The sequence below is a fragment of the Sinohyriopsis cumingii genome, unplaced genomic scaffold (genome assembly GCF_028554795.1).
Source record: "Sinohyriopsis cumingii isolate HCF-2022 unplaced genomic scaffold, ASM2855479v2 utg000972l, whole genome shotgun sequence".
NCBI classification, from domain to species: Eukaryota; Metazoa; Mollusca; class Bivalvia; order Unionida; family Unionidae; genus Sinohyriopsis; species Sinohyriopsis cumingii.
In genome coordinates, this window is record NW_028315949.1 from 700,522 (window position 1) to 717,566 (window position 17,045).

A 17,045-nucleotide genomic window follows, 5' to 3' on the forward strand; every position below is an offset into this window, starting at 1 on the left:
ATTGAACAAACCTACACCTCCTCCAACAACAACCTCCCTAGATAGTCTACCAGATTAATTTGCTAATTTATTCCCTGACAAAGTGAAAACTATCATAAATCAATTCGACAGCATTATAAAATTTGACCCATCCTCACCTAACAGAAATGATACAGAATTTCAACAACTTTGATTAACAATATTTCAGCCTATATCTACTGATTTTCTACGAAATGGGGTAAAGAAGTGTACCCCCAAATCATGTGAACTTGATACTATTTGAGTGATTGGTTGCTATACTGCCTAATCTGACTGGCCTCATAAATACTTATTTCGGCTGAAAAATCAAACTCTTGACAACAACGACTTGACAAACTTTCGTCAGGTCTCTATAACTCTCATTCATATAAAAAGTCTTAGCAAATGTATTTCTGTCTTAGCTTGTATCTCATTTGACTTTACATAATCCCTGAGCAATTACCAGTCTCCATATCTGCCCTGATGATGCTAAGATTTCAGTTCTAACACTCCTTGACTTATCCACAACCTTCGCTACAACAGACCATGATTGCTTGTGTCACCGTCCACAGTATTGCTTTATTTCAAATCATACCTCACTGAAATAAACTTTTTTCGTAAAGGGTAAACATTCCAATCTAGATCATCTTTGTAAGGTGTCCACGGAGTTCTTTTCTAGGACCAATTCTCTTTATTCTATATACAAGCGTCATATAGATCGCGATCCTGTTTTCCAGCAGTTGTATGCTGATGACATTCACCTTCACCAATCTTGCTGTCCATATGAACTTTCTTCCACCATCCAAAACTTGGTTCATCTCTGATGTTAAGTCATGGATGATGTGTAATAAGCTACAAATGAACGATGATAAAACTGAAGACTTGCTTGTTTCTGAACAAAATAAATTTCAAGCCCAACATTTACCAAAATTAATTAATATCAGCAATATTAACATTAAATTTTGACAATTACTTAGAAATATATGTTACTTTTCATAGCTCTCTCACTGCTCCAGTATATCGTACACAATATTTGAGGAACATACATGGAGCTGAGGCGCATCAACATTTTTCGCAATTTTTTCAGATGATTCCACAAAAACCCTTGTTCGCTCATTATTACTCTCTAGACTTGACTATTGTAACTTTCTGATCTTCTGCAGAAACTTCAAAAGGTACAAAACCCTGTCAGGATCATTCTTATAGCATCAAGATCTTATCATACCACTCCATCTTTTTAAAAATTCAATTGGCCAACTGCACGCAGTAGAGTCAAACGCAATACTCAAACGCTCTTCTCTTGTTACATTTCGTTTGATGCCTCTGGTCCAAAATACCCATCTGGCTTCACCCATGTGTACAGTCCTGCTGGAACTCGCTCTCATCTGACACTCGAATTCTTACTATCCCAAATATAAACACTAAGTCTTTTGGGCAATGTGCATTAGCATATAAGGGTCCACTTGCATGGAATATCCTACCTCTGGATCTCGGACACAAAGGGAACATGGTCACTTTCAAGGGTGCTCTCAAGAAATATCTGTTCAGCCAGCATGAATAAATTTTACATTCATTTATTTGGCATTAAATTTAGATTGAAAATGTTTTGTAAATTCATTTTGCGGTATTTTTGTTGATTTCGTAAACCTATTGATATGTTTTAGGTTGCTCTATTGTGTAATAATTAATTTGTTCTTATATAGTTTGTGAGACATTTTCATGTGGTTTATGTTGTCTCTATGCAAAATATTGTTATGTCCCTACGTGCTTATCATTTCACAAATAGGCTTCATATTTTGGAATAGTATACATTATTATATAATTTCTAACCCATGCAATAAAGGATTTCCAAACATTTTTGATAGAATTTATACTTACATGGAGCATGAGCATGGTTTGGCTGCTTCTAGAAAGGTAATGCTTGATACGGATATAAATACCATGGATGGTAAAATGCTCACTTTATTTTTAAAAAATGTCTTGAAGAAGAGATCGGTTTTGTTTTGTTTTTTTCTCTTCTAGAAATGTGATACGTAGAATATTTCTCCATCTTATGCAAACTTTCATGGGAGAAACAAATATGTGTAAATGCCCATTGTTCTCTCTGTAGTTTATCGATGATATATGCTTCAATGAGACACGTTCGGAACAAGTACTAGAAGAGTCTATTAATGCATTAATTAGAATTCAAAACTTAGAAGAGAAGTTCTAGACTTGTTAGATGTAACAGCATGCAAAGGAAATAACATTGCAACGGAGGACACTGTGGATAATACGGCATATTTCAAAGGAAACAGACACTTTATCCATGACATACATATAAATGTTTTTCTAAACTCCTTATACGTGTGCACATTAATACAGATTTTCATTACTTTTAAGAGGACTATGAAAAAGGTGTTACAAACCATGGAACTTTGGAAAATTAAATCTGATACATAAAGAAGTAATGTTCGCAAAAACCAAACGCGATCTAACTGTTCATGATTCATTTTAATAGACATTCAGCCTTTGCATCAAAGGATTATAGAGGAAATATCAGTGATTTGCTGCAAATATTGTCTAAAGCGTTTCGTACATGCGCTTTGGTTACAGCTTACAAACGTAATACGAACATTGTTTAAGCGAAATTCAAAGTACTGATTGTCGAAATACTGATTGATTTTGAAGTCAATTTAAATGGTTTAAGCTGTTTTGTTTTTAAAATATTCAGACTATTAAACTTCTTGAAAATATGCAAATTTATTTATTCTTAGTTCAATAGCACATGTCATATGATACGCACTAATAACATGCGCGGTGTACTGTTCAAACAGTAAAAACCAATATGATGGGGAAACAGATATTTATGCGTTAAGATGGATTGACAATTGTGGGCTGACAGCTAAAAAGACCAATACCACATATTACTAAACATTTTAGTAACAAGAGTTGTAAAGATCATTTTAAAGTGATTGGCATCCACCACAACTTCTCCTGGTTAAACGCGGATATAATTAAATGAGAAAGGTCTGGAGTAATCGTTTAGTATCTGAAATTAATTTAACTCCACCGATACCGTATCCTGAATCTTATTTGTACGCATCTTTACTTTCAAAAAATTTATATGTTATACAAAACATGATGTGAGCTCATTGCAGTACATAGATTCAGCCGCACATATCCATATTGATGATTGTGTAGCAGATATTACATTTAACGGCAGTCCAAAAGGTAACATATATGGAAGATCAACAATCAAAAACTTCAAAATCTAGAATAGCAGCGAATTCGGCAAAATGTGACAGCTACAGTATCACGCAAGTAGACAGCTTTACCAACTATAAAGGCAGCACAGGTACCTTCAACTAGAAGAACGTCGACACAGAGTACGTATATAATTGAAGCTCGGGGATTTGTAAGAAAAAAACATTTTGTGCCTGGATGCTTCTTTGTGCATTAAAGATACCAATGATTTCTGTCTTACACAGTTTTGAAATTCATCGTAACGGATGTTATTCAGCGTTTATTTGACATTGATATGTCACAATTAGACAGAACATAAACACAATTAAAAATATAAGGTTGATCGGATATAATATTTAATAATATATTCTATTACATAACAGATATTAACCGCTATGGAGATGTTCGTCTATACTTGTCAGAAGGCATATGACTAATAACATTTGTTGACTTTGCACAATAAACATTACTGATCATACTGATGTTGGAAAGAAAGAGCAAAATGAATGACTATTTTTATTCATCTTAATGTTTACAAGCGTATCAATATAATATATAGTACAAACTATTCTACAACGTTCGTAATAACTTTATTTTGAGTCTCCTCTTTTTTGACGTATTCTCCAATATTTGAACACACCGCATAAACATTGTCACTTTCATGAGTCAAGAAACACACATACGCCAATCTCGAGTCCGAATCATCGTTGTAATATATAGATGACTCTTTATTGTCTAAAATTAAGAATTTTTTATATATACCTGAAACATATTTTATGTCCCTAGGACTGACCCACAAAACATTCGTTTTTCATAATCTTAGTTGTCCACGTTCTTTGATGACATCAGTAATATTAATTGTTCTTATTATCGTTTACCTGGTAATAATACTATGATCAATCATCCATGACAGAACTATGCGTCTAGAAACAAAGTTTTTTCATTAGATATGCACTTATGTTCCTTGCGTCTTGTTATCTCCTTCTGTTATAAGATAACACTGACATATTGGGCGACCGTTGTATTGGGTTGGCCATATATAAGGATTGAGATAAGCAATGTTAGTAGAAACTTTAAGTTCATCCGATATGTATTAGTTGATTGGAAACGATCACCTAGTAAGTAGACCGATCAGAGCAGAAACACCTTTACATTAAAGTATATACAACATAGTCTGATACGGTAGTCATTCAGCGGTTGTTTGACATTGATATATTACAATTATAAAATAAACACAATTAAAATGTAAGGATGATCAGATATAATGTTTAAAAATATTCTATATTACACACAGATATTAACCGTTCTGAAGACGTTCGTCTATACTTGTCAGAATTGTTTAGGAATATAACAGTTGGACATATAAAATAAACACGGTACGTTTAACTTTATGCTGTAGAGTATGTGCTAGATATGTAAATAAAATATGTGAAACATGTTGATAGATACAGCCTAATAAGAACTGACGAATCGTTTTAATGTTAGTAGAATATGGACTGAAAAACACTCGTACTCACCAGACGGCCCGTATGGAATTTTTCCATTGTTTAACAACGTTAGTGTCTTAACAAATGCATATTGCATACTTTTTATTCCTCAGAAAATTAAATGTATCTCTTCTTCTCTTAAGATCCCCCAAACCCTGGCAATTCAATGTAGCAATATTTATTGACTCATACATAAAATGGTTTATAATATTTTCATTATATTTGTATTTGTATGTAGAGATAATAATAAGCTTGTATAACGCTGATTGTGTAAATAACCGAACCCACTGATGACGTTTAACAATATTACTGTATATTGTACTATATCATGAACAATGCTAAAACGTTGATGGTGATGTTGTATACCAACGGAGCAAGCCTGAGTCGTGTTATAGCAAAATATGACCAAAAACACACAAAAAATGAAACTTACAGAAAACTGAGTGAAAGTCTGGAGCAAAGAGAAGAAAAGTCAATATAAGACAACAAACATTTATCAATAAAATATAGAAAAACAGTAGTGATGACATAAAGAAACAGAAAGTAAAGCAATAGGTCAAAACAAAACAAGATCATATAGACATACGGAACAAAGACATACAATGTACTCAGAGTATTATGCCACCTTTGCTCCACCCACAGAATGATGTGCGGCAGTATCAGGTGTGTAAACATCAAAATGCAAGAGGAAAAATAGTTCGTACATTAACTACATTATAATGTGCTGAACTAGTACAAATATTTATATTTCATCCATTATAATAATAAAGTAAAATATTATTATGATTATAAAAATCACACCATCTTTAAAGACAGCGACAAAGTATCATACGGCACAATGTACTCTGACTTTTTAAAAACATGTTATTCACCATGAAGTACGTACATACATCACCGTAGTTCTCAAATACTAGGGGATGTCTGAAGGAAATGGCACATTACTTAACTTATACCTGAACCTAAGCCTAATTGTTTAACTTGGATGACCAGTTCGTTTTATGCACATAAAACATAGCAACCCGACCGAAAAACTTGACCACGATCCAGCACTGGACTATGCAAAATCCATCACAAATATTATTGAGGAGGCTTACCAAATCGGCCACATAGACCAGCAAACAAAAGATTACCTATGCCAAGAACCCCGAGGGCAGGTAGATTTTATCTTCTTTCTAAAATCAACAAACAAGAAAACCGGGCAGACGTATGATCTCCGGTAACGGGCATCCCACAGAAAGGATGTCAGACTATTTGGATCAATTCATGAAACCACATGTCCAGAAATACCCATCATATCTTCAGGATACGACAGCATGCGAACCATTACTGCCAGATACAATGCTTGTTTCCTTGGACAGCACATCCCTGTATACTAATATACAACTCAACCAAGGGATACGCTCATGTTGGGAAGCATGGGAAACAAAAACTGTAGACATTCCGCCCACTCACTTCCTAGTCAGGCTCCATGGAGTTTGTCCTAAAACTCAATAAATTTGAATTTCATGAAGAAAACTACCTCCAAATCAAAAGAACCGCAATATGTACAAAAAAGCAACCCTAGTATACTAATATTTTGTATCGGAAGACTGAATGGTCAGCTTTAGAATCGGTGGAATTTACACCATACCAGACGATATACACTTCGTCGATGATATAGAAATGAAGTGGCAACATGAAAGAGAATTCTGGATGATTTCGTATCAAAGGCAAATAAAAACTTCCTTCCTTCAATAAAATTCACGGCAGACATCTCCAACTCAAACCACGTTTTCTTGGACACAACAAACAGCTTGGTAGAAGACAAACTCCATATAGACAACTACTCAAAAGGAACTGCTAAACACCAGTATCTTCTCCCAAAAAATTTTTATCCAAAATACTGCATTAGAAACATACCATACAGATAAGCACTGAAGATACACATGAAAAAAGGAATCTTACTGGATTCACCACCTTAGAACATTGAAGCCAAGAGGATTAAACCAAGAAACTAGAAAAATAAGACACAAAAAAAAATCATCATCTTTTCGCAGCCGGTACACTTTCTTTTAAATAATTCTTTCTGTTTGCTTATTATTCACCAAACAGCCATTAATTACTGCTAAAAGATTAAAATATCCGGGATATAAATTGGAGTTAAACTAATTTACATTAAAAACAGCGATCGGGCTCATCGATTTTCTAGGTCTATAAAAATGTATCAGCAGCATAATCTAACTGAAACCAACTAGCTGAGACATAACAACTTTTAAGCTTTTATTCTTGTAGAAATTATCATGCAAAATGTTGTAACCTCAGCGCATTTTGTATTTTCTATTTGTCTTTTCTGTTTTGTCTTTGAAAAAGACTCATTTAGAGTGGAAAGCTCTTTGGCTAATTACAAACTAGTCTTGCACTGTTCTTTGTCAGTTTTTATATATATATATATATATATATATATATATATATATATATATATATATATATATATATATATATATATATATATATATATATATATATATATATATATCTGTGTGTGTATGTGTGCGTTTGTAAAAGGTGCGAAACGGGGACATCAGTGTGAATACACACCAACAGACTGGGGACACCTTTTTTCATATCGTGCTATACCCAACAATACACACGTCCCACTCGACTCAAAACCTCGTGTGTATCAGCCGGAAAACTGCATCCCCGTTTACGCGGTAAAAATTCACACTGTTGTGCTGTTCGATTGTGCGTTTTGCTTCCAAATTACTGACTGAATATGGTATCAAGAAGAACTACAGGATTTAAATCATTTATATAAACATAGACAAATATATATGATATATTTTCCCATTTTAACACAGAGAGCAATATCGATATACATATTTATTAATGGGTAGTCCAACGTTAATAACACATTTCGCCAAATTAGATCGGGAACCAAGAAAACTAAAAAAGGTTTCATGCAGATAGTGTGCACGGCTTTTACGATGGACAAGAGATTCCAGCAATTCATCTGTGCTTGTATATTTTATCTCCTATTTAACTCTGAGCCATGCACATATGGATAAGAAATACACTGGAAACTATCAACATTGATTTTAGTTCATTCAAATGTGGTTAGAAGCATAATAACGAACAGTCCACATGGTAACCAGAACATGATACCATTTCTGTCCTCCAATTGACCGCATTAGAGGTAAACCCGACAAGTTAAGATTGAGCCAATATGAAATGAAAATAACTTTTTAAGGTTTTTAGACTCAAATGTAGTGTTTCTCGATGTATCATAAATGTGCATGCTGGCTGAAGTATAAATAATGTGAAAGAAAACAATCAGATAAATGTTGTTTGAATCAGAGGTAAATTATCAAATCTTTCACATTCCATTCTCATTTAGTCAATACCTTTTTATACTCTCTGTCTCTGTCTCTGTCTCTTTCTCTCTCTCTCTCTCTCTCTCTCTCTCTCTGTCTCTCTCTCTCGTGGCTTCGTTACTTCTATCTGTCGTTCTTCCATCATGCTAGCGTCATTTTTCCTGGCCTTAGTCCCTTATTTTCCGTTTTTTCTAAGGGCCCGATGATAACAGTCGTCAATTTTTCTCTAATCAATCAATGACCACAAATACGCAACATTAAATTTACAACGGACTTCACTATATGAATGGCAGACCATTAATACTGTTACATACATGAGGTCTCTTTAGTGAACGAATGAAACAAACTCTAATAATTTTCCTCTAATTAATACATGACAACAAATATCACAACTACACATTTACATCACAACTTCACATTTGCCTGCCGACCTCACAAATGCATTGCTTCTCCTTAATACATTTCCGTAACGTAGCGCCGGTCCGTAACTACCATACAATACAAATCACGATTCAAACACCAAATACCGGGAACTATTTTTCCTACACTACCTTAAGTCAGTTAAATCATCATTTTAAGCCTCATTTCGCCTGTAACTCTACACCATATTTACCATCATGGTAAGAATAAAAGGCGTCTCCAGATAACGGAACAGACCCTTCTCGATCATTCAATTGCACGATTTATCAGTCTCTAGCATGAATACTGCACATGGCGTCACACAATCAATCCACACAATGAGATTTTAATAGGGACTATTTGGCGACAGGGACACTTACGCTGCTCTGAGCTGAGTTCACTAAAACTAAACCATGCCATCACACAAAAAAAAAACTTTTAGTTTGTTTCATATTGAAGAGATCTTATCATCCATTGGCTTATTAATGAAGGGGATTGCATTAAAGTGGCAAATGTTTGTACACCAAAGTTAAAAATGTGTTATTGTGTGGGACATTTTAAATTCTAAACCGTATTCTTGCCAATAAAATTATTATAACTGAAGATTGGCGTGCAGATGTTTGATTATTTCATTTTAGAAAAAGGACATATTCTCTGTATTTTCACACAATTCTGACAATTCAACTTCGTCAAACTCATGGACACCGTTTTTACTTATATATAAAACAGACATTTTATAAATATTCAACATGATACGTTTAATTTAATTTATTAATGTGGATTGGAACTATGTGCATCAGGTGAGATTACTGCAGTATTTAGACTGCACTGATTTTTATTTAGAATCAAAACACGTACTTTTTGAATATCCCCTATTTGATTGTATAATTTTTAGCATTGTGTATATGTGTGTGTCCCCGTCCACGAGTCTCCTGCTGCCTTGCAGGTCGGTTTTGGTTAGCAAAATGCTAAGGGAGTAAACCCTTAAAGACAATCCGGAGTGGAGACCCTAAGGCAGCTGGACGATGTACTATATCCCCCTCTGGCAACTCCTTGGTCTGGAGAGGGATGGGCTCCGCCAGACGACTTTTGCCCTAGACACACTGATAATGCTGGACAAATCTGAGCTTTCAATACCGGATCGGTCGTCGCCCGGGTCAACAAGGACAGTGCCTGCCGTTGTCCACCAGGACGGAGGTGACAAGTGTGCTACTGGTACTATGCATACAATCAGAGCGAGAGACAACATTGCCATCGCCACCTGGAACATTAGAACTCTGGCGGAAATTGGAAGACTCCAAGAGCTGACACATGAGCTGGGACACTACACATGGCACATGTTAAGACTCTGTGAAGTTACATGGAAATCCCTAGGAGAACAGCAAACCGAAGATGGGCATATATTATACTATAGTGGACAAGTCCATAAATGGAGTAGGTTTCCTTGTAAACAAAGCCATCAAGGGATCTGTGCTTGAATGCTGCCCCATATCTAGCAGAATCATTTTCTTTCGTCTGAAAGCATCTCCCTTTAACATCACAATTATCCAAGTCTATGCTCCAACTACCGATCATGATGATGAAGAAATAGAGGAGTTTTAAAACAAACTACAGGGTATTCTAAACAGGGTCAGTAAGAAAGATATCCTCATCGTCCAAGAAGACTGGAATGCCAAAGTTGGCAAAGATTCTCTAACAGCCTGGGAAGTACATTGTGGACCTTCTTGCAATGAACTTACCAATGAGAGAGGGAGACGGCTGCTCGAGTTCGCAAGCTACAACAACTTGGTACTAGCCAACACCCTGGGACAGCATAAAGCTTCAAGATGCTGGACATGGCCCTCACCAAATGGAACCCATCACAACCAGATCGACTACATACTGGTTCAAAACCGTTACCGATCTGGCATCAATAGAGCAAAAACAAGGACATTCCCAGGTACTGATGTTGGGCGTGATCACGACCTCGTGATTATGAACTTCCGAGTGAGGCTGAGGAAAATTAATAAGCCAAAGAACATCAGGCTCAAATTCAACCTTGAACAACTGAAGGACCCTAACATCTGCAAGTCATTCCAAGCCACAGTTGGAGGAAAATTTGCTCCACTCTTTGTGATGGATGGTGATGTCAATGAGATGACAGACACCTTCAACACAGCCATGACAGCAGCTGCCAAGGACATCATTGGCCTCCATCGCCCGAAGAAAAAACCCTGGGTTACAGAAGAGATATTGAAGTTGTGTGATGCCTGAAGAGAACTGAAAAACACCAGACACACAACAGGATCATTGAAGTACCGAGAAATAAACAAGAATATCAGAAAAAACTTGAGCAAAGCAAAAGAAAATTGGATTGGACAAAAGAGCACAGAAATGGAGAACAGAATGATAAAGAATAACAGCAAAAAGGCATTCCAAATTGTGAAAGACCTCACCGGACAGAAACAACCAAGAGTCAGACCATTCAAGACAAAAATGGAAAATGTCTCACAGAAGCGAGTGACGTTGCAGAAAGATGGATTGAGTATTGCAAAGAACTCTACAACCATCAGTCCACAGGAGACCCAGAGGTGCTTGAAGTTCCAAACTCCTCAAATGATGATGACTTCCCCATTTTCAAAGAAGAGGTTGAGTCAGCACTGAAGAATGGGAAGGCAGCTGGAGTAGACAACATCCCAGCTGAACTTATCAAGAATGGGGGAGAATCAGTGAAATAACTACTAAAAAAAATCTGCAACAAGATCTGGCAGACATGTGAATGGCCAACACAATGGACCCAGTCACTGATTATAACAATTCCCCAAAAAAGGCAATCTCCAGCTGTGCCAAAATTACAGAACTATCAGTTTGATCAGCCATTCTAGTAAGGTAATGCTGAAGATCATCTTGAACAGACTGAAACCACAAGCAGAAGAATTAATCGTTGAAGAACAGGCCGGGTTCCGGAGTGGAAGAAGCACAACAGAACAAATATTCAATCTCAGGGTTCTGTGCGAAAAGTACTCGCAACACCAACAAGACATCTATCATGTGTTCATAGATTTCAAAAGGCCTTTGACCGAGTGTGGCATGAGGCATTGTGGGCCACAATGAAGAAGTATAACATTGGTCAAAAGTTAACCTATATCATCAAGCAGCTGTACGCCAAGGCTACCAGTGCAGTAATTGCCCAAGGTGCTGTGGGGGACTGGTTCCAGACAACAGTGGGAGTGCGCCATGGCTGTCACCTGTCACCCACGCTTTTTAACATCTACTTAGAGCGCATCATGAGCGAAGCCCTGGAAAACCACTGTGGGACAGTCAGCATTGCAGGGCGTAACATCACCAACCTCCGCTTTGCAGACGACATTGATGGGCTGACAGGTAGTAAAGATGAGCTAGCCACCTTAGTGAAGAACCTGGATGAAACATCTTCCAGATTTGACATGGAGATAAGCGCTGAGAAGACAAAACTGATGACAAATAGTGGCAAACAAATCTCAGCCAAGATTAAAGTCAGAGGATATGAACTGGAAACTGAGCCAGTTCAAATATCTTTGTTCTATAATCACTTAAGAGGAATCAAGAGCAGACATTTTGTCAAGAGCAGCACAAACAATGGCAGTTACGTCATAGCTAAGACCCATCTGGAGAGACAAGAATATCTGTCTGAAAACTAAAATCAGACTATTGCGAGCCAGTCTTTTTGTATTCATGTGAGGCATGGACCCTGACAGCAGTATTACAACGAAGAATCCAGTCACTTGAATGAGATGCTACAGAACCATCCTTGGCATCTCTTACATGGATCACATCACAAATGAATAAGTGCATAAAACCATCAGGCGCGAAGTAGGCCAATATGAGGACCTCCTCACCATCGTCAAAAAGAGAAATCTGAAATGGTATGGCCATGTCACTAGAGCCAACAGTCTATCCACAACAGTCCTACAGGGCAGCGTCCAGGGTGGCAGAAGGAGAGGCAGACAGAGAAAAAAGTGGACTGACAACATCACAGAATGGACAAGGAAACGTTTTGCGGAGACACAGGCATTGGCACATGATCGAGACAAGTGGAGGGAACTGGTCAGATGTTCAGCAGCACAGTGCCTCAACGACCACACTAGGTCATGAGACTGATGATGATGATGATGTGTGAGTCTGTATGCGTGTGCGGTCTTACGAATGTAGAAAAGGGTTACAAGTTATGTCAGAAAGAAAGTGAATGTTCTGTAGTATTAATGTGTTTGATGAGATTGTAAACTTCATGTACATAAACTAGCTTACTCTTTACTAAATCGATAGAGTCAAAAGGAAGATAGAGATATCAAAGACAGTATTCCCTAGGTCAGTCGTTCAAATATTACAGAATCAAAGCATGTGGGTACATAATTAAAACAAAGATCAACGTTGTGTTTGACGCTGGCCACTTTGGTGACTTTGTACTGAGCATGAATGGCATTTAGCGAACCTAACAATTGCTATGTATTTACAGCATATCATAACTATTTGGACAAAGTTTATCGCGTAAACGTGCTAAGAAATGGAACAATGAGACATACCGTATCATAAAGAAATTGTTGAGGTTGCAACCTCTATAAACAGACAAAAGATAACAGAGGTTGCTGTATTTCTTGCAGCCACAAAAAGTTGAATGGGGCAAAGAGCAAAAATGTCCAGCATCAAGATTAAAATATTCATGTCGATCATTATTAAGGCGATTGCATAAGAGGTTCCTAAAACCGATAATTTTATGTCAAAGAATACATGCATGGACAGATTGGCCTCTGAAAGAAGCAGTTTATTCAGATAATAGGGCAGTGGCTTAACACCTATAAGTCAAAGTAAGTTTTTCCCCAAAGATCCCTATTCTAAGGTTATCTTGTCTCGAACTGGACAGCATGGCATCTATTAGAGCCAGGTTATCATCAGCGGGAAACCCTGTAGGGCCGAGTCAATAGAGCACCCTTACAAGACCCGGTAGTGACGCTATATCCAGCATGTTCCAAGGTTAAAGAAGAGAGTTTGAAGGGGATCCACGTACTTCCTGAATGCGCTGTTGGTCTTCCGGAGCTGATAGAGTTCCTTTACACGCTCAAAACGGCAGGTAGACAAATATAGTCCGGATAGATTATATGTCATCCCATTTAAGTACGGTCAATGCCCAGGGATCCAGGTTTGCGAAACCCACGAGACCTGAAAGAAAATTAGCACACATGGCAGAATGGTGATATTTATGAAAGGGGGATGAATTGTTAGAAAGCTGAGATCCTTTTGCCTAACCTTATGTATTTCTTAAATGCATCTGATTTCCAGAGGCCTAATTTCCTTATTTGGTTGTCATTGAAACTTTGTCTGGCCTCCGCAGTGGTGGACCCAGCTCTGAAGCTATGGGACTAAATGGTTAGCGATAAAGACACAAAATCAAATCGCTTTTCTAAGTTCTGTACTAAATTTTACTCTTGAAACTGGTTGCCCACTTTGGTACATAAAAAGCGGTCCTGGCGTATTACCTCTGAGTGTTAGGTACGCTTGTAAATGAAATGTCGGACATGTCGAAGGATTTTGTTGGTAGCAACATGCAAAATATATGGTTGTCCCGAGCCATGTTTGAAATGTCGAAAAGTGATTGTAAGACCCATGTGAGAAAAGTGACTTGTGATAATTGTATCAAGTTATCATGCTGATGTACAGTGGTTAAACTTTCATCTCTCCTATTCTAAGAAAAGCATGAAAAGCCAATATAAACATGGCCGAATAAATGGTACACCTGAGACGATCAGAAATCGTATGCATTACAGAAACTGTACGTTTATGCAAGTACATCTTTGTCAATTGGCAAACGAACATCGTGTGATTTACTTCTGCGAATGTTTTGAATGATTTTGTCAATAAGGAAAGATGAAGAAAGGTCTGCGAAGGAATTAAGTTTCTGCACATAGCAAACTGCAGAAATGTAGATATCGAAGATGCTGCATTTTTCTTGTTAATTAAGTGCACTATGAATAGGGCTAGATTATTTATTGAAACTTGGAGAAAGAATTCGGTCAAGGTGTTTAATGTCAACTCTTTATATAGCGTCCAAGCTCGATTCTATTTGCTTTGTGCAGTTGGGTGAAGGATGTTTATAGGCGTAAATTCTAGTTGGGCAAGGATGGAAGAAGCGGAATGCAATGAGGGTGTGAGGGCATGGGCAAGTTTGTTATGTGAACCAGGTACGTGTTGTTGGTTTTTTTTTTTATTTTTTGTTTTTTTGTTTTGTTTTTTGCCTTGAACAAGTTATTTAATTTAAGGGAAGAAAGTACCGATTTCCGAATGAAATGCGTGATTTTTGTGTCCTTAGAGGGTTGCTTGTTTAAGATTTCAACTAAGACTTGATTGTCAGTGCGAGAAAAGGATAACTTTATTGGACACGTGTTCTCCCCAGACATGAGCTTCCCAAACGATGGGGTACAATTCTAGAAGCGTTATTTGTTATATGCCAGTGTTTGACCCTATGTCCATAGAAATAAGATTTACTGTGGACAGGACCGTATCCGAAAGAAGCAGAGGCATCTCTGTACAGGTCGAATGAGTCAGAAGTTACCCAAATACCAGGTAAGGACACCAATCTACCGTTAGAAGCGGCTAACAATGTTTGCCAGGCCTTTAAATATTCTTTCACCTTTTCTACTCGTCCTGGCAAAACTACTGCATAAGCAAAGTTAAGAGCACCTATAATGGATTGCAACTCATTGAGGGTGATTTTATTTCGAGCCAGCTATAATTGTATAAGTGTAGTACTTTATTCTGTTTCGTCCATTCGCACGGAATCCAATTCGTATCCGAGGTAAATTGTGACTGTGGACGGAGAAATGTTTTATCCGCGGACATAGAAACGACCATGTCGGCACATACAGTCAAGAAGCGATCAAGCTTATGCTAGCATTGGGCACGAGTTGCATCTAGCATAACAAATCGTCCAAAATATATCTCATATGTGTTATTGATTACTTTGTGTTCGCTCTCCATTGACAAGAATTGCTAAAGGTCTCAAATATCAGGCAACTCTATGTACAACCCATTGGTAGGCATTTGTCAAAATAGTACTTGTTTCGCCTCAAAAAGCCAAACAACGATATTGCATGGGACAAAGAGGAAGAATGCGAAAAGCATTTTATGTCTTTTGTTTTAGGCAATAACACACCCACTATCAAGCTGCTTGATACATGTGATGGCATTATCGATAACTTCGTAATGAACTGTTGGAATGTCATCGTTAACCCTATCGCCCGGTGAGAAAGAGATGTGATGAATTAGTCTGAAAAACCCAGTACTTTTTTGTTCAACTAGACCCAATGGCGGAAATGTGTAAAATGGGAAATAGTTTTGTACGAAAAGCCCCTGCAAAGCATCACGCTGCCAATGTGTTCCTTATCTTTTCTTTAGTAACTGCGTCCGATTTCAAATTATTAAATGCATGTGTTTGCATTGTCCCCTTAAACAACACATCAAAACCCTTTTGAAAACTTAGAAGCAGGTATTCCTTTGTGGTATGAACAAAATCGTGGAGCCATTATTGCAAGCGGTTAAGTTCGACAGGAATAGGCAAATGACCAGCACTCTTTTCAGACTTGTTTCTTGGTGTTTGGGTTAGTATTTCGAAGTTGTTGAAATCGTTAGAAAGTTAAACGCTGGTTGTTAGGTGCTGGCTGTATTGTGGCAGGACCTTAAGTGGCTGATAAATTGTTTTGGAGCAGCGAATTAGTGAGTGTCCACCTAAACAATTGAAGCACTTGTGCTGAAAATTGCAGGAAACTCCCGAAGAACAGCGAACACGTTTGCGGTAAATGAATCAACCAACTCCCTTTGGATACTATATGTTTGTAATTTGTGACGGATTGCTTTGTGTTGTGGTTGTTATGACTGGATTCTAGTACTGCCTTCATGCATACATCTAGAGGTGTGGTTCCCCATTTAGCTTCCCCCTTTACAACCAATTGTTGCAAGTATTGATGATAGTACCTCCAATTATTGCGTGTTTCTTTTGGTTTTGGGACAGTTTCCATATGGTGGGGAAGAGAGGTACTAACCAGGGAATATTTTTCACATTGGACACTAGTAAGCCTGCTCCAAGCGAGGATCTACTATCCTATTGAAAGTTAGACGTTCCTAATTTTTTGTACAATGCTGAGTTCAGTACCGTTACTGTGTTTATATAACTGAAGTTTAAATCTCGCATCCTGTAAGTTATTCTTGAGGGTAGAAAAATATATGTACGAGCCCGGCCATGTGTTGTTCTAAACTTGGGTTTACAGTAGATGGGGAGACCGACGAGTTTATAAATTCTAAGTGGGAATGACCCCCGGAGGCCGGAACGATTTGGACAAATAGCCGATTATTAACGTTACCTGTTGGCACTGCAGTGCTTGATTGTAATTATATTCAGATCAGTTTATGTTTATAACATCGCTACGATGTCACTTGACGCGTTTTACATACAGACTCGATACACAACTAGCACGAGGCCCGTTTAGAGTTATATCTCCCGGATCCAATATGAATATTTCCTAAGTATCTTTGTTAAACACGACCTATACAACTCCGTAGAATGCCTCTAGAAATATGT